Raw genomic sequence first — 27,525 nt, 5'->3', positions numbered from 1 at the left:
AGAATGACAATGGTGAAAATAAGGCTAAGTGAATGAAAATACACTAACCTCCCTTCTTCCTTAGATTCAGGCCAGAAGACCATTAAAAGAAGTCTTTTCAGAAGGTTAGCCTCTTGGTGCTGCGGTGCTACTTGCTGCAACAAGTGCACACCTGAGCCTTCTGCAGATCCCAGACAGCGCTTTGGAGTTCCCTCTCGTGGATATCTGTAGTAATGACAACTTGCCCTTCCCAATTCTGGTAGGTCTCAGTTTGGTCTTTTATTGCCTTCCTGAGGAGGGGGACCTCGGAGAGGCCAAGTGTTCTCATGCAAACTTACCCCAAATGGGGAAACCTATAGACAGCCCCTGGCTGTGGCTGAGAAGCTTTGGTAGTGTCATTTGATTTATCTATTGCAGAGTCATGAGGCCAATACAGCAGGACAACTTTTTGTCCATTCCACTATTTTCCAGAGACCCACGTAGGCCTGTTCAGATCAGTCAAAATGGACTCTGTGCATGAATCATCTTCACATTTTCCCATTGCCTTCTGAACTCACAGTAGTCTCCAGTCTCTTTCAACTGAGTCTACCTAATCTAACAACTGAAAACATCTTACCTAAGACTAAAGACACATCCTGTGCCAAATATGAATCCATGAATCCTAACAGAATTTGTTAAATGACAGTCACAGAGGCATCTTCAAAAAATCAGCCAATATAAAATCATGCAGAATCCTAAAGCAGAAACTAAATTCTGGGGACAGAGTTAACTTGGACTGAGCAATTCATTTCTTAATTTTGAAGAGAAGATCCTGAGAATACTGATAAACTGTAAAAGGATAATTGCATAATCTAGAATGAATGACAGGCAATTAGGTGTTCCCCATTGGCCTTTACCATACCTGGGAGTAAGGTGTGTGTAATCATTAGTTAATATGCACTTAGTGATACAGTTAAGGTTTAACATGTCTAAAAGTAAAACAAAGGTACTTAGAATGACTATCTGACTTTATTCCAGAAAGAAAGTTACTCACAGGCTACCAGTATAAGAAAGCTAATTCTCATAATTGGTGGATCAATTACCATGATGAATCTCTCTCTCTCTCTCTCTCTCTCTCTCTCTCTAATAAGACTCAGTTTTTATTCATACGAGGAACATGTAAGAATTTGGTGAATGGAATATATATCAGTACAAGAAACCAGCTTTTTTTTCAGAGAGCACTGAACAATGCCTTTTATATTTTTCTGTAATTCTTTCTATGCTAGTCAAATGGGCCAATAAATACTCTGAAGATTTATAGTGGATGGTGAGTCTTTTCCAGTTTTGTTTTGTTTTACTTACCCATAGCATAACTGGTGCTACGAACAAATTGGTTTCTTCGTAGTCTTGGGCCTCAATGTCAGTATTAATTTAGTTGGCTTGCTCTTTTAAAGAATGAAGTCATTCCTTTGTCAAATAAAAGAAACAAGTAGAAAAACCAAATTGCCAAAGGAAAATTGTAATTTCTTAAAGTGGATAAAGAGAAACTGCTTTATAAGAATGGGAGGTTTTCCAAAATGTAAAAGTGTAAAACTAGTTGGGGGAAAAAAAAAACATAACAAAGCAACATCATCCTCAGGATAATAATTATCTCTGGGCAAGGAAAGACCAGGATTAGGAGAAAGGGGAAAGAAAGAAACTCCAAGCACACATACATCAATTTAAATTCTTGGAAGATTTCAAAATGCTTACACTTCACCATGTGCTTCATACTAATGAAGAACATGTTGTAGGTAACTTGATCATATAAATATCTACCACATACCCATGCACACACAAACGCACACATTGAATTGTATATGTAAACATACAAAACACTGTTCAATGAATAAGTAAATAAACGACAGAAATTTTAGGATTTTGTATTTATTCATAAGAGACCGATAGAGAGGCAGAGACACAGACAGAGGGAGAAGCAGGCTCCTCACAGGCAGCCAGATGCGGGACTCGATCCCCAGACCAGGATCACACCCTGAGCCAAAGGCAGGCAGATGCTCAATCGCTGAGTCACCCAGAGGTCCCTAAACTACAGAAATTCGTAGCATTCAGCAATTTTATCTGTGATTCCTCTGTATTGATGATCTGGTTCACTCAGTCCAAGTGGCTGAACAGTAGTATTCCATTATATGATGATATATGTATGTGTGGGCACATCGAGTCAAACTTTCTAGAGGCTTACCTAGTTTATTAGCTTTCAAAGAAATTGATTTTTTAAATCATCTCCATAAATGTTTTTCCTAGGCTTATTAATTTGTGTTTTGTTTTTATAATTCTGTTGCTTCAACTTTCTTACTCTTTTGATTTCTTCATCTAGCTTCTTGGATTAAATGCTAGCTGATTGTAGTAAATATATTTAAGACTATTCAGAACTTCTAAGTATTGCTTTAGCTATACCTCACAAATTTATTTTTCATATTTTAGTTTGTTGATAAAGCCATTACAGTTTATGATTTTCCTTGTGAAGTCTTTTTTAACCTAGTCATTATTTAAGCATTTGGGTTTTTTTTTTTTTCAGATTTTCTAACCTGTAGGATTTTAATTACTAGTTGTAATAGTTCATTTCTAATTAAACTGCACTGTAATCAGATAATATGGTTTGAATAACTATGACTCTTTGTGACTGAGAGTGTACAGTTGATTTTATAAATATTTACAATGTTGCATGCATGCTTTAGGAGAATGTCTATTCTCTGTTGTATCCTCTTTGGATGCAGGGATATGTAAACTCACAATTATGTCATACGTGTTACTCAAATTCTCTATATATTCTCCGAATGTGCAGTTTCTGAGAGAGGTGTTAAATTTTGCCACTATGCTTCTCTGAGCTTTTCACTTTTATTTTGTAATTCTGAGTTTTCGTAGTTGCTGGCTTTTGGTGTTTTATGGTTTAAGTCTATATTATTAGGCACATACAAATTTATAATTTCTGTAGCCTTTTCATGAATTATATATTATAGCTTATTTGGTTTATTCACATTAATGCTTCAACTTCATATTCGACTTTGACAGATATTGTTGCACTAGCGTTTTTTTTTTTTTTTTGGTTCATATATGCTTAGTCTATTTCTTTTTTTCCCTTTTTATATTTTCTGTTTTAGGTTGTGTGTGTAGCAGTGTCCCCTGTAAGCAGCATATAACTGATTTTTTTATATCCACACTGATAATTTATTTTTTTTTACTTATGATAGTCACAGAGAGAGAGAGAGGCAGAGACACAGGCAGAGAGAGAAGCCCCGGGAACCCGATGTGGGATTCGATCCCAGGTCTCCAGGACCGCGCCCTGGGCCAAAGGCAGGCGCCAAGCCACTTCGCCACCCAGGGATCCCCACACTGATAATTTCTGATGTTTATTAAAGCGATTTAATCTATTACATTTATTGTCATTATAGTATATTTCGAGTTATACTGACAAACCGTATTTTGTGTTTCTTTTTCATTGAAGATTCCTCCTGGTTCCTTTTTTCTTCTTTCCTAAGTTTTGTTAGATTCATAAATCATATTTTTGTATGCTCTGTGTCAATTTTTATTTATATTAGAATTTCTCAGCTATTATGTCTTTGACCAATTTGTTCCAATATTCCTCTATTATCTTTTACAAGAATCCATTAAAATTTTCTGAAACAATGATTCTCAAAGAACACTCGATACGAACAACCTTTTCACTTTTTCTCTTTGTACTGCATCCTGGGTAAAATTCTCAGTTCTTTTTTCCAGTTTATTAATTCCTTAACCTTGGTCATTCTAGAGTTTATTCTTTTACTTTCTTATTTTTTCTTTTCTCCACACCTATATGTTTTCTGGGATTACTAATCAGATCTTTTTCCTATTCATACAATTTTATATTTTTTCAGTAAAGATCATTTCAGGGGCATGTGAGTAGCTCAGTCGGTTGAGTATACAATTCTTGATTTTGGCTCAGGTCATGAGATGGAGCCCCCACATGGGGCTCCTCACTGGGCAGGGAGTCTGCTTGAGATACCTTCTCTTCTTCTCTCCTTCCCTGCTCTCTCTTGCTCATGTGCTCTCTCTTAATTAAATGAAAATCTTTAAAAAGTTCATTTCATTCATTTTCCCCTCTGATTTTGGTACCAAGAAGTAGGTCTTACTGTGACAAATACCTAAAAATGCCAAAGCAGCTTTAGAACTGGGTAAGGGGGAAGGCTGTAGAAGTTTGGAGGGCCACACTGGGAAAAGCCCCATTGCTGTGAAGGAACTATTGGTAGAAATAATAGATGTTGAAGGCGATTCTGGTAAGAGTTCAGAAATAAAATCAAGAGCTTCAGAGATAGACTGTATCTTTTAGAGAATACATAACTAATCAGAAACAGATTGTTCGAAACATGGATGTTGAAGATCTTTCTGTGAGATCTCAGATGGAAATAAGGAACGTGTTATTGGAAACCATAAACAAGGAGAACCTTGTCATGAAATGGCAGAAACTTGGCTTAACGAGTGTTCTAGTATTTTGTGGAAGTTTGAACTTGGAAGCAATAAAATCAGAGATTTATCTGAGTAGATTGCTCAGGAAAGTTTTAAAGGAGCTTGTTTCTTCCTGACTGCTTATACTAAAATGCAAGAAGAGAGAAATGAGTTGAAGAAGGTATTAAGCAAAAAGAAGTCAGGACTCAAAGATGTGGAAAATTCTCAAGTTTCCGAATTTCTCAGTTTGTCATCTCTGCTCTAGCACTTGTACTCATGCTCTTGCTATCCCTAGACAGTTCCCTTCTTGTCCTCTTCCCATCCATGTCCGACCTATAGAGTCAGCTTCCCAACAAAGTCTGTCTTGATTTGTTCAGTCATGTTGGCATTTTCTCTTGTGAATTTCTGTAGCCTTATAATCATTTTCCTGTGATTTTTGTGACATGTAGTCTTTAAGGCACGTTTCATTTTGTAATTTTACATTTTCTGAAATTGAAATTTCAATTTTACTCTCTTGTCTGTGTATATATCTATATCTTTTTCAGCAATTCTCTGTTTACCCATCAAATGCTTTTTATGGATAACACATATGTAATCCACGGGTCCTAGAATATGAGGAAATAGAAAATGTGACTGCTGAATGGTTCTCAGGTGGTTCTACATGGCACATACAAGAGCAGGGCTAGAGCAGTGGGAAATTTAAGCAAACCAGTGGAGCCTTGCTCTGGTCACTCCACAGCCTTGAACAAGCAGCTCAACTCTTTTTTTATACTTTTTGCTTTATTACTTCATTTTTGGATCTGAGCAAAAAGTTTTGTGAACCCAAAAATATTGGTATAAATGTGTAGTATGTTTTAGCTTTGTCTCTCTTAGGAGAACACAGGCTTCTGCTCCCAAAGAGACTGGCACAGTTATGTCTAGATAATTGGGTCAGCTTATTCTTGATTGGATTGTGTGCAAACATGCAGACTACATCCATAGTCATCACTCCTCTTAATCTTTCAAACATCTCTGTGCCAATCTCCTAAATGTTAGTTCCCTTCTAACATTTTCTTTAAAAAATGGTGCCTCAGGCCTCCCAGAATGAACACAAATTTTATAGCATTAATGGTTCTTTGCAGACAGCAAATTTTAGATTTCTTTCCAAAGCACATTAATGGGTGTTAAGAAAATCTGTAAATGGCTATAATTTAAGAAGAAAGTATTATCCTTAAGAGAAGATTAGAATTTGGAGGGAAAAACAACCACAATTTTTATCTAGAAACTTTTTATCTTCCCCCTCTGCCCCTTCTCCTGCATGCTCTCAATCAATCAATCAATCAATCATTCAATAAAATCTTTATTTCAAAAGAGGAAATGGGCTCACACAATTGTGGAGTCTGGCAAGTCTCAAATCTATAGGGCAAGCTTGCAGGCTAGAAATTCAGGTAAGAATTGATGTTATAGTCTTGAGCCCAAATTGCACAGGCAAATGAGACATTCAGGCAAGGTTTCTATGGCACAGTCTTGAGGCTGAATTCCTTCTTCTATTGGAAACTGGTCTTTGCTCTTAAGGCCTTCAACTGTTTGGATGATGCCCCCCACCCACACACACACACTACGGAATGTAATCTGCTTTACTCAAAGCCTACTAATTTAAATCTTATTCACATCTAATATATTCACAGTAACGTCTACACTAGTTCTTGACCAAACTATTGGGCACCATAGCATAACCACAATAACACATAAAATTAACCATCACGGTGTGTCATTGTCTATTAGGCTCTGTTTTCTACCTCTTTTCCTCACTCAGCTCTACTTCATTTCACCTTACTCCACCAAATAAAATGCAATATGATTTCAGCTTTGTAAGGGTCTCCAATCTGCTACAGACCTAAAACCTCTGAACTAATCAGGAGTTCAAAGAGCTCTCTAGATGACACAGCCACAAAGACCAAATTCCCAACAGCTTTGTGTATCAGAGGTTTTCCTGCATGGTAGGTTTGGTGGAAGAGACAATGAGTGAAAAAAGCAAATGTCTATGAGGCAGGCTGATCTCAAAATGTTAATACACATTTGCCACTGAATTCACATCATGGATGGTGTATCATTTGTGTCATTATTGCTCGAAGTAAATTTTCTTGAAGTCTTTAAACCTGTACCCTGATACATATGTCAAGACTGATGGAGAGTCGCTAGGTAAGGGTGGATCTGAGCTGCTCTTTCATTCTGTATTTGGAATCTCAGCAGTCATCTCCTGGATTTTTTTTAGAGCAGAACTGATACAGCATCAGGGGCATTTCAAACTCTCGAAATGACATTTGAAAGCATTCAAATGAATGCAAGTAGCTGCATAAAGTAAGCACTAAAACGTGAGATTAACTATTGCTATGCTTCATGAGCCCTTTCACGTTTTTCTTCTAGCACCGTGGTAATAATAAAACTTAATCGTAGCAGCCTTGGCAGTTTAAAAACAGCACATATGTATTTCCACATTTGATTCTTCCTCCAAATAGCACCATGGACAAATATTGTTCGACAGATATGAAACTGGGGGCTCAGAATTCAGATTTCACTTGCGGAAAACAAATAGCAAATACTGGGTCAGAAGTAGATCACAGCTTTATCCACTATATCATCTCGTCTGTTAAACATTCTCAATTGCTGTTCTTGGAAATAAAAATCATTATGTTTCCAAAGTAAATTATGAACCAACAGCCCCGAACGACTTGTGTTAGAGGTAACAGTTCTTACACAAGAAAAAAAAAAAAGCAACTATTTGTGGCATTACCATGAAAGTCTCTTACTGTGAACTGTCAGAGAAAAAAATTAAATTTACAAGACTCTCATTGATTTAAAATGTAACATAAAAAAACTAGAAGAAAAAAGAAATGGTGTTTTGTGTTATGATAATGAAGTAATTTTCTTTTGTGTCTGGTAATTGCATTGGAAAACATTTTTAAAAAATAAGTACAACTCACACTTAACTACATCTTTGAAGAAGTAGAGGAAGGAGGATATTCATTCAGAGGATCAGCTTGATCTTTGCTTCTTTCACAGAGATCAAAAGACTTACTCTTATTTGAGAGGGAAAAGCAGAATTCCATTAGGACTGAGATGAAGGATGCTGGGAGCAGAGTAGCTGCCTTCTCAGTGCTTCCTAATTGGGTATCCTATCTCCAGAAGATACTCTTAATGGATTCTTCAAAATCTTAATTCCAGTAATTAAGCCATTTAGACATTGGAAGGATGTTAAACAGAGTCCAGTAAGAGCAACAGGATTCAAAGTCACTGCAAATGACTAGAGTGGCAAAGAGATAAATGGATTGGAAAACAGGAAACTTTTTTCCTGGCCCTCTAAAGTTAATCTGCAGTGCCTCAAATGAGTTCATTTATCATTCATGGGCCAGATAATAGGTCTCAGAAATCTCAGAACTGGTTCTCTCTATATAAATCCATCCTTTGTTTTAGAAACAAATCCTAATTTTTCCCATTCTGTCCTCATCAGCACGCTGACTTCCGAGCCCAGCCAAACTCAGAATTTGTGGACTTCAGTGTAGTTAGGGGCCCGAATAATGTGACAAAATGTTCTTAGTTTTACTAAAATCAAACTCATCACACATATTACAGTAAGTTCTGAAGTTGGTTATGTTCTTTTTTTTTCTTTAAGCACAACCACAACAAAAGTGATAAAGCCCCAACTGTATTTTCTTTCCAATGACAATGAACAATGAAATGTTCTCTGTTTCTGAGAGGATCATGTGTTCTATAGAAAGTAATTTAATAAAAAAAAAAAGAACATCATTTAAGAAGGCACATCTTAGAGCAGTACAGACATTTAAAATTTGGGCCACGTATTTATGTTTTAAACTGCAGTTCTTACTCATTCTCTATCTTTTGCCATTTGCTTATCTCATTGGACAAGCATATTCTCAATAGCCGGTATCTCTTTCTCCATATATGGAACACTAATCACATACAGTTGAAAATCAGGAGGAAAATTAGCATTCTGTAAACACCAGTCACTTTCTTTCATGGTGCTTCACTTTATTTACTATAGAGATTTTATCGATATTGCCTGGAGTGACTTGCTCTTTTGTTGAGTTTATGGTTAATTTGTATCTCAACAGACTGTAAGTTCCATGAAAGCAGAGCCATTTTCTGTCACGTGTTCTTCTAGAGCCTGAGCCCCAAAGAGGTGTGCTTGGCACATAGTTTTGTTTTGTTTTTGTTGTTTTAGAGAGAGAGAGAAAGCTTATGCGTGGGGGTGGGGTGGGGGGGGCAGAGAGAGGGAGAAAGAAAATCCACGCTCAGCATGGAGCCAATATGGGGCTCCATCTCATGACCCTGAGATTATGACCTGAGCCAAAATCAAGAGTAGGACACTTAACCAATTGACACTTAGCCCACCTGGCTGCCCCAAGGTATTCATGTATTTTAATAAACTCCAGGCACAGGACTAGACACATTGTGGACATTACCTCATTTAATTCTCAGAGTGATCTTGAAATGTAAATATATTAGCCCTTTTTCACAATGAGGAACCAAGGCTTAAAGGAATTAAGTAACTTGTGAAAAATCAAACAATTACGAATTTAGGTGTGCTGTGTGTTCTGTTTGGGGACCATGTTACAAGAAATGTTCCCAAAGTAGGCCATGGCTATAAACAAGATGATTATGGGGACTAAACAAAGTGGTCTTAAGTAACAACAGCATCAGACCATAAAAAAATTATTCCCTTTAAAACTTCTTTGTAATTAACTTTATTACATCAAGGATAAAGTCTCAAACTGGTGCCAGTTTGTATATATTGCTCCCGCAGTAATTGCTACTCTCTTCTTCTCTCTCTCTGTCTCCTTATTTCACTTAAGGGCAGGGAAGAATATAAACCCAGACTTTGTTTGCAGTGTACAAATCTTCTACAACTTACTTAAGGCAATTAGTTCTGGTTTCTGATTTGCACTAGTTACAGAGTTCCATCATCAATAAAATTTTAGATAAAAGCCTTAAATTTACTTAAGGAAAGTATTAATTAGATAAGAGTACAGGTGGGCAGCCCTGGAGGCTCAGCGGTTTAGCACCGGCTTTGGCCCAGGTTGTGGTCCTGAAGACAAAGGATCAAGTCCCACATTGGGCTCCCTGCATGGAGCCTGCTTCTCCCTCTGCCTGTGTCTCTGCACATATATATATCATGAGTAAATAAATAAAATTTAAAAAATACCTGTGAAAATTGGTTGACCTTGAAAGGAGTTCTGCTGCTATATTACATTGTTTGTTATAACTTATCTTCAAACACAGAGCTAAGCACCTACTTTAAAGCTACAAGCTTGGGGCATAGATGCTTTTTAGGAATCGCAGCCTCAAAGAAAAAAAAAGGAATCGCAGCCTCTTTATGTGAATTTGAGTGTCAATTGAAGAATTCATAACATAGTCTATAGGCAGAAAAATTATTTTGAGACTTGCAAACTACAACGTATGGAAAATCCCACCCTCACTGTTCTACCTGCCTGTGTACATACCCTGTGAACTAAGGGCTCTAATCTTCATGCATTTGCAAATGAAGGCTTCTGGTGCCAGTGCCACTTTAACAGCTCTTCTTCTTGCCATCATACTAAAATAATGTTACCTTTCATTATTTACTAAACTTCTCTGCCAAGGAGGGTGATGTTTTACATCATTTAGTATTGTAGGAGTAGCATGGTTGACTTTTTATTGCTTTGTTTTGTACTAGGCAAAGAGAATATTCAGAATATTTGGCATTTAATGGAAATAGGAATTACTAAGTGAGGACAAGTTTTTATGACCGCTTGGATCAAAGTCCAGAAACAGAAGTCTTACACTTCCGTGTAGCTTTCAGCGATAGACTTTTTATTTGACACTGCAAAACTGTGCTGAATTAGTTCACATTCCTGGTCCTGTGTCTAGGATTTTTTTCACTTCTTTTCTTTTCTTCTCTCTTTCTTTGTTTCTGTCATAATTTTTCTCATCTCTAAAAGCTGTAATATTCTTATTTGCAAAATAGTTCTATTAAAATCAGATGAAATAAATTTAACACCAATAAAAGATAAATGTATTATAAAAAATTCAAATGAAATAAAATCAGATGATAGATATCAAATAAATATTGCCATCCACTTTTTCAAAAGATACTGTTTCTGTGAATATATAGGAATATAATTCCAATTATCAGATAAATGATTTGTGAGGCATATGTTATTAAGTTGTCACTAGTGTTGAAGATAATAAAACTCTATGGTTATTGACTCAGTCTGACTTCGGTCTTATTTATAATAATTTTATGGTGGTAATTCTGATGCGGTGATGACCTTTTCTTTTTGTATGGTTTATAAACAGCGTTCATATAGCCAGCTTTAAGCTGCTCTTTAGTACTCACCTCAAGATGTGCAGTTTTTAGTATTTTGAATATGTTGTGCAACAAAATTTTCTTTTTAGTAATTCCACCTAAATATTTAAAATATCCGAAACTGGCTTTTAAGTTTCAAAGGTAGAATTTGTACCTTCATCCTTATCTGAATACAGAGAAGGTTTCCTAAGGTTTGAAACACAAAATAACTTAGGACTTTGCTTGAACTTCCTACTGCATTTTAAGAATGCTCAAGAAAGATTTCTTCTGTAGTTGAAAAGGCTACACAGAACTGTTTGGTGTTTATTACTTTATCCCCCAAACATTTTTCAACCTAATATTTTATTAAACCTGTAACTGTTATGTCGAATTAGATGTGTTCTTTGTTCTCAGAGCTGATTGTAGGATGACAGCCTCTTCCTAGGAGGAAAGTCTTCCATAAGGACCACTGGGCAATTAAACAAATCACTGAGTTGATTGATCGTGGAGGGTTCAAAACGACTAATTTCTGAATTTAGGATGCAGTCTAGTTACTGACTTTGCAGGACTTCCTATGAAATTAGTTTAGCTGGATAGATGCGGATTCAGTTGACCAGTGTTTACAGCTGATTGATGTGGTCGTGGTGATATCTGTTATATCAGGCTCTGAGTAAAAAGCGCCTGTGAGCTACATACCTAGGAATAAAAAATGAAGGAAGGCTTTCCAATATAGGAGTCATTCATTTGATATTTAGCTCTGTAATCTTATTTACCGACTTGGTATTCCCACTTAACTTGAACTATATATATATTTTTTACGATGTAAGTGCTTTATTCATTTTCTCTAACTGGTAGAAATTTACGCTTACTGCCAAGCAAATGTTTAAGGCAGGTAAAGCCAAGTACTCACTTGGCTTAAGTTTTGACACTGCAAAACTGTGCTGAATTAGTTAAGAACTTGAGTTCTTAAGAGTCATTTTGCTAAGTATTCTAAAAACCTTTTAAGAAGCTCTTAAGGATATCTATTTATTTCTCTGGTTTGTAGTTTGTACTGAACATGCTATTTAAAGTGTTATGTGCCATTGGTAGCTTCTGTTTTCCTCGAGACTTTTCCTCTGATTCTGAATTGTAAAGTCAACCTTTTGGAAATTACCTTTTCTGAATAATTTTATTAAAACTAAACTTGGGACTGAAAAGATCCTCTTCTAGTATCATATCTCTAGTGATAACTATAAAAAATAGCCATCCTTATTTCTGCTCTCTGTACATATACCGAGGTATAAGAAAAGATCCGGATCTCTTAAGCTGATGAAATAATTAAAACACACACACACACACACACACACACACACACACACACACACAGAATTTTTGCACTTTAGAGTTAGAGAGGATCATGAAATCCGGTGTTTCTCAGACTTAAGTAGTGTTCCCCTGCTAAAGACAGTCTTATTCATCTCTAGCATATTAGAAAGCATTTGGTCATAAGTAACATAAACCCTACTTGGATGCATATAAAATTGACTTACATGATTAAGTGCCTGGAGATTGGTTTGGTTATGAAATTGAGCTGATCAAATACCCGTCAAGATTCTGTTTGTCTGTATGTCTGTTTAATCTGTTTGTCCTTCCTTCAGTCCATCCATTCACCTCTTCTTCCTTCTTTCTTTCCTTCTGTCCATCTACCCTTCCAGTTTTTGGTCTTATGCTGTGTTGGCTTTATTCTGTACATTTTCTTTATAGGCTGGAAGCCTTTTTGGTGCAACTTTCGGTGGCTCTTAATATTCTGAAACTAGAGAAATACCTTGTTATTTGTGTCAGTCCTCTCAAAATTACTCTGGCCCTGCTTGGGTCATGTGCCAGCTCTGGACCAATCACTGTGTCCAGAAGAATAGGTTTATCCAAGGGGTGGATAAGCCACAATCTGAAATGCCTTTGGGGGAGAGGGAATTTCCTAAAAGAAAGCGATGTAGACACAGCAAGAAGTTCCAGATACCTACCATCTAGTGCCGGGCTTCCTTTTATTTAATGTTAGTTAAACGTGGAATTCTTAAGAGCTGGTATAATGCTGCCATAATTACAGCATTTTTCCAATTGTAATACCAAAATAAATTTGTGAGTTAATTACGAACTAAAATGGTACAACCCCAGCCAGATACAAGTTGACAGCATTTATTAAATCACCTTTTTAGAGTGAATCTGGCCCTGCCTGCCCAGTAAAGGGTCTGCTGAGGTCAGCTCACCTTTGCTACAGTTGCCTTAATGATGATTGACTTCTTCCCCTGGGTCTGCTCAGTCAGGAAGCTTTTATTCCAATAGCACAGCATACCAACTTTGGGTTTTCCTTGGTCTGAAAGCATATTTGCATATCAAGTTGGTCTCTTTTCAAGATTTCCCTTTGTTCTGCGACCATTAAACTGCAGTGTGATTGTGAACACAAATATATACCTGACTGCCAAAATTGCAGGACAGTGCTTGATTCCAAGGTGGTCATCCCAGTATTTTAAAGTATACTTCTTTCACCTTCTTTCTCTCCTCCTCCTCCTCCTCCTCCTCCTCCTCCTCCTCCTCCTCCTCCTTCTTCTTCTTATTCTTCTTCTTATTATTATTATTATCATCAGTGTGGAAACACAAAATTTAAGACACTTTCATAGAAAAATTACAGATCTCCACAACACACTTGTTTGGGGTCCCTCCAATTGGAGGTGCCCCCAAGTGCCAAACCAGCACAGTCTTTCCCATATCTCAGCTGCAAAACAAATCAGTTTACATATTTACAGCATAGACGTCAGTGACTATGTTTTCTTTCAGAGATAAGTAGGATTTCCTTTAAGGAATATTTTTCACACATGTGTTTGTGAGTGCATGGAAATTTACAGAACACATCTCTTTCAACTCTCAGTCAAGTGTGAATGTAAAACCACATGAAGCAGTTATGCATTTAATTTGTATTGGGTCCCAGTTAGCTTCTCAGATGTTTTCATAGCTGGAGAAAACTTGGAAATACTAGATAACTTCAGGCAGAGCGTTCATGTCCTTTCCATGCCAGATCCAAGAGAACTAATCACTGTAATATCGGAGTAGAGGTTATTTGAGGATATCACTTGGAGGTGCTCCGAATCTCCCCAGCTTCATATAATAGCCTATTATAGTGTAGTCATCTTTTCTTTATCTAAAGCAGTACTCCTCAAAGGGGATGCTGTGGGGGTACCTAGGTGGTCTAGTTGGTTAAGTGTCCAGCTCTTGATTTTGGCTCTGGTCATGACCTGAGGGTTGTGAGATCAAGCCCCACCTTGAACTCCATCCTGGGCATGGACCCTGCTTAAGATTCTCTCTCTCTCCCTCTCACTTTTTTCCCTCCCCAGCTTCTCTCTCTCCCCCTCTCAAAAAGAAAAGGTGAGGGATGCTATTGGAGTTCGATGGTGGCTTTTTTATGTTGTTTTGAGACACTGTACAACACATTGCAGGATATTTAACATCCCAAGGCCCCAGACACTAATTGCCAGAGTGCCCCCATCATACTGACCCACATTTCCAAATGCCCCCAAGGACATACTATTACGTACATACTACTTGGTTAGAAGCCATTGTTCCAAACTCTTTCATATTGATTTCTACTGATGAATACTGTGTAAGGGCCCCAGATAGGACAAATCTTAGCTTCAAACCCTGGAGCTATCTCTTTCAAAGAGTATGACCTTAGGTGCTTCATTTGCCTCCTCTGTAAAATGGGGATAGCATTTACTTTGTAGGGTTCTTAAGAAATTTAAAGGAAATAATCTATATTTTCTTCTCTCTCCTAGAATGAATTTCAGTAGTTTACTCTTTTATCTTTATCTTGAGAATCATCAGCACCTTAAATATAATCACAGACAGTCATTGCTTTATTCTGGCAAGTGGGAATTAGAACAAATGAATGGTGATTTTATAGATTTTAAGCGTCCTTATTTTTTACATGAATGTTAATTAATGATTTGAACAGAACCATTTGTGAATTCTGTGAGGTACTGGAAAAGGAAGTGGAAGGGGAGCTCAGACCTCCCAGTGCTGTCCCCAGCATTGGAATTGGCCCAAATTAATAACCCTCAGCTTTAAAGTGAGAGAGGGTAGGGAATCAAAGCAGAGACATTCATTAGTGAGCTTAAAAATCTCTTTCAGGTCTCCTAACTCAGGGAAAAGAACTAGGGGTGGTGGAAGGGAAGGTGGGCGGGGGGTGAAGGTGACTGGGTGACAGACACTCAGGAGGGCACTTGAAAGGATGAGCCCTGGGTGTTATTCTATATGTTGGCAAATTGAACACCAATAAAAAAAAATTTATGAATAAAAAACTCTCTGCTCTAAGCATTCTTTTTTTAGGCTTATTTGAGAGAGCAAGAGAGAGAGCATGCACACAAACAAAAGAATACAAGCAGGGGGAGCTGCAGAAGGAGGAGGGAGAAGCTGACTCTCCCCTGAGCAGGGAGCCTGATGCCCATGGTTCCTTGCTCTATCCCAGGACCCTGAGATCATGACTTGAGCCAGAGGCAGATGCTTAACTGACTAAGCCACCAGGTGCCCCAGCACTAAGCATTCTTGATTCTCACAAGGAGAGCAGAGTGTCAGATTCTCAGATTCAATAGTTTTCTTCTTTAACTACTTTCCAAATATATGAGTAGTGGATGCAGGTCAAATCATTCAAACAGTGTAACTCAAACTGTAAAATTAGGATTGAAGGGCAGGAAAAATATCTAATGTTCTATTTATTTTTGTGAGTTATTTTTGTGGTTTTCCTACAGATCATTTTAGCAGATTTCCGTATAGGTGTTTAACCATCCCTTTCCAGACAAATAATTAGTATAATTTTTGTAATTCTGGTTTTAAAGTGATTAATTCACATGACTTATGGAAAAAAGCACTGGACAGAAAGAAAAAGGGATGACACTTTAATAGTAATCTTCAAAACTTGGGAATATGTTGTGTTTTGTGGATTACTCAGGTCCTGCAACTTTTTAATCTACTTGTCTGAAGCATCCTGCAAATCTCCCCAAATATTACTGCTCAAAAACCTGGTGCATAGCCCTCCTGGAGGCCCAAGCTTCAGCATACTTAGAGAATTTCCTCAATTGAGCCCCTTCGGTAGGAGCTATAACAGACCAACTTTAGTTTCCAAATCTGTATCAGAGTGTTAAAGTATTATGTTGTCTAGTACTAAAAACCATTCTGCGATTTAGAATTATGATTATTGTGAAATATTGCAATTGTTTTCATTATAGTTATATATTTTCTCACATTTGTTGTGAGTTTTATCTTTGATATTTTGAAAAAAGGTCCCCCAAATCTATAACTTATTTCTGCAAAAAAAATTAAGTTTTTGATAGTAATGGGAAAACAAGATATGTTCTTATATTTATTTTTCTCAACTAAATATTCAGCTCTTTATTTTTATAAATTATTCAGAAAATTACATCATATATAGTGTAGTTATTATTAGTCTAGGGAGTCTTAATGGTTTTTCAGTACTAAATTGAGAGAAAACAAGCATTGAAAAGACCATTTTATTCCTTTAAGTGTTTCTGTACAGATATTAGTGCTTTTAAAACAGGAGCCTAAGAAGCAGCAGTGGCTAACATCTAGTTGTTCTGTACAAGCCTCTTGAATAATTTTTATTTTTACAAGAAATCACTTTTGAAGGTATACTCCATTTAATAATGTTTGATTAACTGAAAAGTAATATCTATCATGTATTAAAGACTGTATTAGGCATAAGGTTTGTCTGAGACTCTATGCTGTCACATTATATGTCTCATTTCCTTAAATTTTTAAAAAATACTTATTTATTTATTTATTTATTTATTTATTTATTTATTTATTCTACTTTACATTTTGTGGCTTTTTTATTTTCATGAATCTATTTTTTATTGGTGTTTAATTTGCCAACATATAGAATAACACCCACTGCTCACCCCGTCAAGAGCCCACCTCAGTGCCTGTCACTCAGTCACCCCTACCCCCCGCCCACTACCCCTTCCACCACCCCTAGTTCGTTTCCCAGAGTTAGGAGTCTCTCATGTTCTGTCTCCCTTTCAGATATTTCCCAAATATTTTTCTCCTTTTCCCTTTATTCCCTTTCACTATTTTTTATATTCCCCAAATGAATGAGACCATATAATGTTTGTCCTTCTCTGATTGACTAATCTCACTCAGCATAATACCCTCCAGTTCCATCCACGTCGAAGCAAATGGTGGGTATTTGTCGTTTCTAATGGCTGAGTAACATTCCATTGTATACATAGACCACATCTTCTTTATCCATTCATCTTTCAATGGACACTGAGGCTCCATCCACAGTTTGGCTATTGTGGACATTGCTGCTAGAAACATCAGGGTGCAGGTGTCCCGGCGTTTCATTGCATCTGTATCTTTGGGGTAAATCCCCAGCAGTGCAATTGCTGGGTCTAGGGCAGATATATTTTAAACTCTGAGGAACCTCCACACAGTTTTCCAGAGTGGCTGCACCCTGGAATCCCCTAACTGCAGTTCATATTCCCACTAACAGTGCAGGTGGGTTCCCCTTTCTCCGCATCCTCTCCAACATTTGTGGCTTCCTGCTGCGTTAATTTCCCCATTCTCACTGGTGTGAGGTGGTATCTCATTGTGGTTTTGATTTGTATTGCCATGATGGCAAGTGATGCAGAGCATTTTCTCATGTGCGTGTTGGCCATGTCTATGTCTTCTTCTGTGAGATTTCTGTTCATGTCTTTTGCCCATTTCCTGATTGGATTGTTTGTTTCTTTGCTGTTGGGTTTAATAGTTCTTTATAGATCTTGGAAACTAGCCCTTTATCTGAGACGTCATTTGCAAATACCTTCTCCCATTCTGTAGGTTGTCTTTTACTTTTGTTGACTGTATCCTTTGCTGTGCAAAAGCTTCTTATCTTGATCAAGTCCCAATAGTTCATTTTTGCTTGTGTTTCTCTTGCAAAAGAAAAGAAAAGAGAAGAGAAGAGAAGAGAAGAGAAGAGAAGAGAAGAGAAGAGAAGAAAGAGAAAGAGAATAAAATAAAAGAAAGAGAAAAAAAGAAAAGAAAAAAACGGGTGGGGGGTCAGAAACAAATCAAAAAACAAAAAAAAAAACAAGGGGGAGTACCCTTTGATTCTGTGTACAGTAAATCCCTCGACCCCCCTGGAACTTTCCAGTGCTGCTTGGTGAATAATTTGTTTTTCCCCTGTCCCCCTAGCTGGTCTCCTGGGGGAAGGGCCTGCTGTGCTGATTTTCAGGTGTTAGCACTTGGGGGAACTGCTCAGTCCCCTGCCTGCTGCAAGGCTCAGTGAAAGATGTTTAAACTGTTTATCAGGTGAGGCCACTGTGAGGCTCAGTGGGGGTTGTTTACCCCTTGAGGCCTCAGGAGGAGCAACCAGAGTAGTGGCAGCCAGCTCTCCAGCCCTACAGTCAGCTCCCGCAGTAACTCGGGAGCTCTCAGTCTGCAGGGGCCTGGAGACTCCGGGGCGGGGGCACTCATCTGCTCAGCTTGTGGCAGGAGCCTCCTTGTTGTCCTTGGCCCTCGCGGCTTCTACCTGTCAGCGAAGGAGGCCAGATACTGGGCTGTGTCCCTGGCGCCCTGGGATCCCAGGCCTGTGCTGTTGGAATCCTGCTCCTGCCACGCAACCCCCTTCACGCGGAGCCGCAGCCGGAGCCCCTCCGAGCTACTCCCCGGTCTAGCCAAGTGCACTGCAGCCCTTTAGGCAGCTCGGCTCTGGGGTGTGGCGTGCTGTCCCCGGGGCGCAGGTGTCTGTTAGTGCCTCTGGGAGCCTGAGGGCATCCCCACCCTCCTGGGTCCTGCTCCAACTTCCTGTGAGCCCCTTTCCATCTGGGAAGATTGGTGAAGCTCCTGCTTCTCCGGGACGGGGCTTTTCTGTCCTGGGGACACCGTCCCCAGCCTTAGCCGGCTCCACATGGGGCCCCTTCCCCTTGGATGCTTTTTGTTTCTTTATTTCTTTTTCCCCGTCCTCCTACCTTGATAGATGCATGAAGTCTTCTCACTGTAGCGTTCCAGCTGTTCTCTCTTTAAATCTCAGGCCAAATTGGTAGATTTTGAGGATTATTTGAAGGTTATCTTGGTAATTTGGTGGGGAGAGGTGACTTGGGAACCCTACTCTTCCACCATCTTGCCCAGAATACTTTTCTGACATTCTTCAGCTACACATATTTAGGGCACTAATTACTTGTAATGAAAAACTGACTTAATTTTTCACATCAACCCTTTTAAGTTATTTAACTTCCTGTGTACTGTATTCTGAATGCTGTTCAGTTAAAGAGACTGCGATCTGTAAAAATATGTGTTTTCTATCTGCTTTTCACTCTGGAGATAGGGGATTCCATGGGTCGGGGTTATTGGATAATACCCCTGGAGAAGATATAAACAGGTAGGCCTCGGTGATATGTGTATACATGTGTATAAGCCCAAAACAGCAAGAATTTTTAACAGAATCCTTTGAAAAATCACTAGGGGTGGTGAAAGGGGAGGAGCGAGGGGGTGGGGGTGATTGGGTGACGGGCACTGAGGGGGGCACTTGACGGGATGAGCACTGGGTGTTATTTTGTATGTTGGCAAATTCAACACCAATAAAAAATAAATTTATTATTAAAAAAAAAAAGAATCCTTTGAGAAATCAATAGAAAAAGCCCTGTGCCCTTTGCTGAAAAACCGTAAATCTCTACTGTCCTAGTGACGATCTTTGTTGATTTCTAAAAATGTGTCTCTCTTGGGTTTAAATCTGAGAACGGTGTGCTGTCAGAATTGATTACATGAGCAGACTTTTTTTTTCTTTGTGCTTCTAAGGATATCCTGAGATCTGTTTAATTGGACACTGAAGGCAGAGCATCTGGCCTAACTTCAGTTAAAAACAAAGGAAAAAATGCCTGTAATTTAATATAAACATATGGTGCCATCTGATTCTCCAAAGATATCCCTACCTTAAATATTAGTGCTTAAAACTAGCTTCTTTTTCTTTTCTTTTCCTTCCCCACCTTAGCTACATTTTTTTTTTTTTATGTAACTGGCTTAGGAGGTCTGTGCAAATCAAACAGGGTTTGGGATCGAGATGGTTTTTACTGCAAGATGAGAATATTCACTCATTACAGGCCCCCAGACATGTGGGAGATGATCTTCAGTAGGACAGTAACCAATACACTTCATCTTCATGAAAATTCAAATAAAAGATGATGCTATTTGGAAGACAAGTTTTGACAGGAAAAAATTATATTTTGGCTGCAAAGGTTAGTTAGATGCAGGAAAATGATACTAAGAGGAATATCTTCCTTATTCCTTAGACTTTAAAAATGTTCAATTTATTACCTCAGGGTTTGGTATCAAATTAAAAATAGATAAATGGAGACTTTAATAGTAGCCATCTGTCTGGAGAGTTTTTATTTGGTTTGTCTGGAGAGAGGAAGGATGGCTTAGATTATCTTTGAATGTCTCTTAGATATTTCAAGAGGGGAATGCTGTGGGTAGGGTGGGAAGATACAAATCACATGAGCAGATGATCTTACAGCTTCAGGGAAGTGTTAAGACTGGGAAGGGGAACAAGGCACTTCAGAGTTGGAGGGAACAGGTAGCCTGCAGAGAGGAACTCAGAAGTCATTTGGTTCAGGGTGTTTTGAATAAAATAAATAGTGGTTCTGTTAATGAACAAAAAGAAGTATCTCAGCTATGAATATGTAAGCAACTCTACAGTACACTGCTGTCTATGATCTTGTTGCTATGAGAATATAAGTAATCCTGAATCGATATGTAAAATGGATGTATTGAAAGGGACAGGTTTCATCAGAAGTTTAATATAAAATTAAATGGTGCTTGTCTCCTAAGCTGTGATGTGGTGTGAGATGGTTACAGACAACCAGAGTGAATACATCTAATGGACCGGAAATAAGTCACTAATACTGAATACCTGGACCTGGTTGGAGGCAAAGGGCCTGGGAAAAAGCTGAAATATACAAAGAGCCAACGATGCCCCTGGCCGAGTGTCCTTACTCTAATAAGTCACAGAGAAATCTTTGTTACATTTCACATCTTTGAAGAAAGAATTCCAAATGTCAGACACATCTGATGTATATTGTACTTCCTACTGGGCAGCCAATGTATGACTCAGAGGTAGTTTCTGTGAGTAGTGCTGTCCTCTCCAACGGAGATATGTCCCTGACAGAGCCATTGGGGTTTCCCTACATAAAAAAAAAAGTTGGATTGTGTGGATTCCAACAGTAATGGTGTTCTGGAAGAGAGTGTCTGTTTGTGTAAATGGAGGTCTCAGTCCTTGGATTCCCCAGAAGATTTATGTGGGGATCTGCACTCCAATAAAGATAGCCAGAAAGAATGTAGTAAATGCAAAGCGGTTCGTTAAAGCAAAAAAAAGTGCACTTTCAAGGTGGGAGAATAGGCAGGTTCTGCGAGGTGGAACCGGCCCCTAGGTTGTTCTGGAATTGGGTATTACTGGGCCTCTCTGGGCTGGGAGGAGCTGTGATCTGCAGTGAGGTGGTCTCTTAATGGAGGCTGCCTCCAGTCATTTGGGAAACTCCTCCCACAAGTTGGGAGTAAGAGTTTGACCCTCTGAGGTTTGGCAGCCTTCTCCGTGGGGGGGGGGGATAGAGAGTTGTAGCCATTATGCAAATACATTATAATGAGTCTAGGGGTTACCTTGGGGTAGGGGTGGAAGGGGAGAGAGCATGTTCTACACCTGAGGCATTTGATCTGCCCACCCCAAGGTCTTAGAAACTACAAAGGAGGCCATTGTCTTCCCAGGATTTTTTTTTAATTTTTATTTATTTATGATAGTCACAGAGATAGAGAGAGAGGCAGAGACATAGGCAGAGGGAGAAGCAGGCTCCATGCACCGGGAGCCTGATGTGGGATTCGATCCCGGGTCTCCAGGATCGCGCCCTGGGCCAAAGGCAGGCGCCAAACCGCTGCGCCACCCAGGCATGCCTCTTCCCAGGATTTTAATGTGTAGCTTATTTATCACCAGCCTTGCCTCTGCTCCTCTCCCCATCATTTCCCTTTAAAGACTGGGGACCGTGCCTTAGGGTGTTCCTTCCACTGCTTCAGTCTCCCTTCTGTAAAACAGTCGCAGATTTTAAAATCTGATTCTAAGAAAATTTTTGTTTCAAGAATCTAATGGCATTGCTGCTCATTCTGCTTCATTTAGCTCTTTGTCAAGGTAAACAGTTTTGTTACTGTAGCTACAGAGGAACCGGGAAAGGAGACTTCATACCCAATTATCTAACGTGACTTATTTAATGATTTATTCACTGTCCTTAAAGAACAGTGAGTTGATGTCCTCTTTGAGGAGGGGCATGGAGAGTTCTTTCTATGTATCCCAGCAGTCTTTCTGGACACTTCTGACGTTACCCAATGGGCAGTGAGGGGTAAGCAGCAACATAGCACAGTTTTCAAGTGCCTCCCAAAGGAGATCTCAGTATGAGCTTTCCTAGTGAGAAGTTAAAATTCCCATGGCTTCTCACCTAAACATATGAGATATAAATAGTAGGTGTTTATAGTCCTGAGTTCTTCTTTTAGCAGTTACAATATCAAAAATTAAATTTCTGCTTCTCATGGAGGTCTCACATTTTGTCAGCAAGATTTTTAAATGATTATTGAGGATCCTTTGGCATTTAAGAAAACAGGAATTGTTTGAGACACATGGCAGTGAATGGTATAAAGACAGAACAGGAAAACTGCATTTTTTCTGGACAATATATGCTAAAATCTTGACATATCAGTGTTTGGAGCTCATGTAGCAGATGTTTTGATGTAACAGTCTTTTGGAGGTAACTTGACCTCTGCAGATGGCTTCCTAGTCTGTACATCAGTATGTGGCTGGACCTGTGCAGTTTGTTTGATGTCCCTGCCCCTCATTTTCTTGGTTGCTTCTGTGCCACTCCCGGGGCCTTTCTAATTGCCTTCTATGTGCTGTTCTCTCTGGGTAGCAGCACTCTGTCTCCAGCCCTCCACTGGCCACTGGCCAGTCCCTACCTTCTTTAGAGCTCCTCTCAGGTCAGAGAGGCTGTATCATCTCTTCTGAGATTGCTCAGCTCCCCTCACTCTGCCTCCTTCTGCTCTGCTTGAGTTGTCTTCACAGCTCTTACCTTTCCCTGAAGTGATATCCTATGCTTGTTTGTTCTTAAGTGCTGCAACGATGTCCAGTTCCAGCTGTCTTGTTCACTGAAAGATTCATAGTGCCTTAAGTTGTACCTGGCACATGGTAGGGACTCAGTGAATTATGTCCAGTGAATGCATGATTGTCCAAATGGATCGTTGGGAAATTCAGACATTATTAGGCTCGTGGTGCTTTATTTTATTAAATGAAGTTTTGGAGATGTAGAATTTGTTTATCCCCACCCCAAGTCTGCAAAGGTGAATTTATATTCTTATATTTGTGTTACTTGGTATTAGAGATCTGAAGTGCTGATCACTCACTCCTTTCCTCCTCCCCTGGATTCCAATGGAATTTAAACACACAGTGAGTTGGATGGAGATTGATTTTTCCATTATTAAACTGAGCACCGCCTGATAACCTACAGCGTGGGGGCCTTGGAGAAGCTTGATTTGAAGCAACTTGGTTTCCAGAATGTAAAATGAGCTACCCACTCCTTTGGCAGTTACCTCTCTCCCTCCAACTGAATGTTGAGTGGGTCTGACCAGGAAGCCTTATGGCATGAAACAAAAGACAGAGGGCGCACTGACCTCAACAAGCCATGAGCAGGCCATGAAAAGACAAAATGGAACCTATTTTATTTATCTACTATTTAGAAATGTGAAAATGTGGCTCAGTGGATGTCAGATTCTACTGGTTTCATTGGCAAGTTCTCCTCATATGGAAAAGATTCAGGAAACAGGTGGAGAGTGAAATTGAAAGGATTGCTCCAGCTCTGCCCCCCTCAAGTGGGAACCAAGCAGTATCCCCTTGTCAGTGGGAAAAGGGGGACAGGTTGCAATTATGGTTGTCCCCTGGGTGGTTGCAGTTGCAACACGTCTATTAAAATATACCAACTAACAAATAATTTGAACCAGAAAAGAGCTATCAACTCTGAGAGTTGCTGCAATTGTGAGTCGTCTAGACATCTGCCAAATAAAATAGTAGGTTCTATTTGTACGTATGTTTAAGGGGGAGAATGGATGTTAATCCAGCATCTATTCAACATCTGTCAATAAGAAATGTGTATCCTTATGAGAAAATATCATATCCTACTCTTGATATGTTTAGTATGACTAATACTAACTTCATGTCCAAACTCAGCAGCTTTTTATGTTTCAGGTTCGTGGGAGTAAGGGAGAAGTACTATACATTTTGGATGCTACCAACCCTCGACACTCCAACTGGCTTCGCTTTGTTCATGAGGCACCATCTCAGGAGCAGAAAAACTTGGCTGCCATTCAAGGAAGCTTATTTGCTTCTTATTTGTACTATGTACTGTGAGAGGAATGAACCAATTTATAACTGCACTCCCTGTTTTAAATTTATTCCCAATGACCTGCTTCACATAACAGTAACTAACTCTTAAAGCAGAGAAATCTCATGTATTCAGCATATGCAGAAAAGGGTTAAATCTAGTTGTAAATTGACACCAGATCATTCTCTTTATGAGAATTCTTGAGGGAATGAATTACATGCTCTGATAATGTCCTTGGCAGATCTTGTTTTCAAGTACTTTTGATTCATTCAGTGAACATTTATTGATAGTTTCTTTACTTGATGGTTTATTTGGCTCATAGTGCAATATTCTGTGTTATTACTTGGGAAAGGCTTCATGGAGAAATTTTATTTGGGTATATCCTCATGACTAGATTTTGAGCTTCTCGAGGATAGTGTATTAGCCAGTGTTTCCCAGAGAAATAGAACTGATAGGATCTAGATATCTGTCTTTCTGTCTATCTATTTATATATATCTCTATCTATCGAAAGATTCATTCCAGGGAATTGGCTCACGTGGTTATGGAGGCTGGCCAAGTCCAGAATATGCAGAACAAGTGTCCCACTTTGAATCTAGAGGCCACAGGCTGACGTAGAAGAACCAGTGTCCCACTTTACACACCGTTAGGCTGGAAGAGCAGATATTCTAGTTTGAAGATCATCAAGCAGGAGAATCCTCTTATGTGGAGGAGGATCACCCTGTTGTTCTGTTCAGGTCTTCAACTGATAGGATGAGGCTCACCCACACTGGAGGACAATTTGCATTAGTCAAGTCCATCTATTTAAATGTTAATCGCATGCCAGAACACCCTCACAGAAACACCCAGAATGATGTTTGAACAACTATCTGGTGATCCTGTGGCCCAGTCAAGTTAATACATAAAATTAACCATCCTCAGTAGGAACCGTATTTTATTGAATTCCATATCCCTGTATCCTTGCCTAGTGCTGCACATTACATTGGGCTCTGACAGAAACTGTGAGTTGAACATAGCTGATTCCTCAGCAGAAATTCCGCCAAGATGAGAAAAAGTTAAGCAATAAGTTTTTAGAGGAGTCCTCTAATTAAAACTCCTTTATCAGATGGTTAACAGAATGAAGAAACATTGCAATTCACTGGGAAATTGGTTGATTGCATGTGAAAGCACAGCTCCTGGTACCTAAGCTGCAAAAAAAAAGCAAAGCTATGGTTGGCAGAAGTAAGAGAGAAGGGAAAGAATAAGGAAACTAATATTTCTTTAAGAATTTACCATGTGCGGGCAGGCCCAGTGGCTTAGCGGTTTAGCACTGCTTTCTGCCCAGGGCGTGATCCTGGGGACCCGGGATCAAGTCCCATGTCAAACTCCCTGCATGGAGCCTGCTTCTCCGTCTGCCTCTCTCACTCTCTCTCTCTCTCTCTAATAAATAAATTAATAATCTTTAAAAACAAAGAATTTACCATGTTTATTGTTCTAGAAGCTTCATTGTACATCATGTCATTTACTCTGATCCGAAAGACTGTAAATTTAATAATTTGCTGAGAGTTATGCTGATTTCACTCCATTCTGAGTGTAAAGTCCACAGTCAGAAGAGGGAAAATGCACAGAATTAGTTTTTAAAGTAACCAGAAAGGATAGTCATCTAGAATATTCCATTTCCTGATGTTATTAGCTAACCATATTTTCTCCATACAGATAAGCATTGGATAACCAATGTAATTACTGTCTTTTTTTGTCTGGATAAATGAGAGATGCCTCTTACAAAAGGCTAGATTGGGCTGGAAAATAGAATCTTTTTGGCAGCTGGAGATATTCAAGCCACTTTTTAGGTTATTCAGGATATACGTTGATCCAACCACAAATTTCAACTGATATTTTTAAATGTGCATACATTAATTTTTTCCAAGCATTTTGTATTTTTTATGGCTTCCTGATGCAGTCCTCTTCCAGCACCTCCAGCATGACCTCACAATTTTAATTTACAAACTCAGTTCAAGTGTCTCCTTGTGAATGTTACTGATATCAAAAAGCCTACATGTAGACTCATGGAATTTACTTTAGGCAAATCCACTGTTTTGTGTTCTTTCTTTATTCTGTGTTTTAGAGAATGTTATTCTGTTTAATCTACATTTTTTCCTTATGCTTAAATAGTAACTCTAACCTTTGCTCAGCTGCCTTTTGTTTGTGACCTTTCTTCCTATTGGTGGTTATGTCTGTATCATTGATAACACTCTACGTTTGCCCAGACTCCCAAAGGATTGCCTGCTCAGCTTTGAGTTCCCTTTAACTGTATATTTTGCTTGCAATGATCCCTTTAGGTAATGGAATACTATGTCGGTAAGTGTTTATCTCCACCTTTTACCCACATCACTCCTCTAGGCCCTACTTATGTATTTCTTTATAAGGGAACCACCTGCACGTCTCTCTTGTTTAGTAGCCGGTGTTGCAAAGACTCACACAGTTCTCCTGGTCATTCGGTCATTCAGTGTCGTACCTGTCTTCTGCTATGTCAGGTGCGCTTCCTTCCTTGAAATAGAGTAGGAATCTACAGAAGATGACTGTTGGCAACTTTGATACTCTCAGAAATTATTGTTCCATTTAAGAGGAGGTGAAGTGGGGGTGCGACTGGAAGAGGATTCATAAACTAGAAGATCTGTGAAGTTTCATATTCAAATTAATTAGAATCTGTTCAGAGGCCAGTGTGAGAGCCTTTTGGTGCACAAGTGATGACAGTGTCTTTAATTCCTTTTAACATTATCTTGGCTTTTCCTTAGAGTGGGATCGAGTGCACTCTGTGTTCCTTGCCACAGAGCACAGTATGGATCTTTGTTCGCTCCCTTGGCGGAACGTCTGTTTTCCTTGAATGCTAGCTGGAGTAGCAGACTGTTCAGGGTTCAGAATCACATCTGAGCTGGGAGCAGAGGACCCAGCTATAATGGGTCACAAGGCTGACAGTGATGTCAGCCTTCTGATTCGGTGGAATAATCTCCTGAGGGTTGCATTCCAGAAACATCGAGCTGGTAGGAGAAGACCATAATGTTTCCTGCTTAACATTATGAATCACTTACATTCCAAATTGTATCTGAAATTTGGGGTATTCAGGAAATTTCTTGTTTGAGCTGTATGTCCCAGGATTGGAGTAAATGAGAAACATTTGTGGCTATGTGGCTTGCTTGGTGGAAAACATCAATAGTTGGTCCAATTTTTTTGGACAAGGGATTAAGAATTTGAAGTCTGTTTTGGCAGAGAATTGGAACTCCTTTTTGGAGACTTAGTTCACTGGTAGTTTTGCAATTTATTTGATTTTGGAAGATTTGCTTTGGAAATGATGATTTAAATAT

General features: G+C 39.0%; 1 long non-coding RNA gene across 1 annotated transcript; it reads left to right on the top strand.

The window, feature by feature from the left end:
• The first annotated feature begins 64 nt into the window (after positions 1-64).
• LOC140598508 (uncharacterized) lies at positions 65-26,354 on the top strand. Its single transcript, XR_012000946.1, has 2 exons — positions 65-238; positions 24,051-26,354. It is a non-coding gene; the product is annotated as an uncharacterized lncRNA (long non-coding RNA).
• Positions 26,355-27,525: the final 1,171 nt, after the last annotated feature.

This window comes from Vulpes vulpes, chromosome 4 (genome assembly GCF_048418805.1).
Source record: "Vulpes vulpes isolate BD-2025 chromosome 4, VulVul3, whole genome shotgun sequence".
In the NCBI taxonomy this organism is placed as follows: Eukaryota; Metazoa; Chordata; class Mammalia; order Carnivora; family Canidae; genus Vulpes; species Vulpes vulpes.
This window is presented reverse-complemented; position numbering and strand designations above follow the sequence as displayed.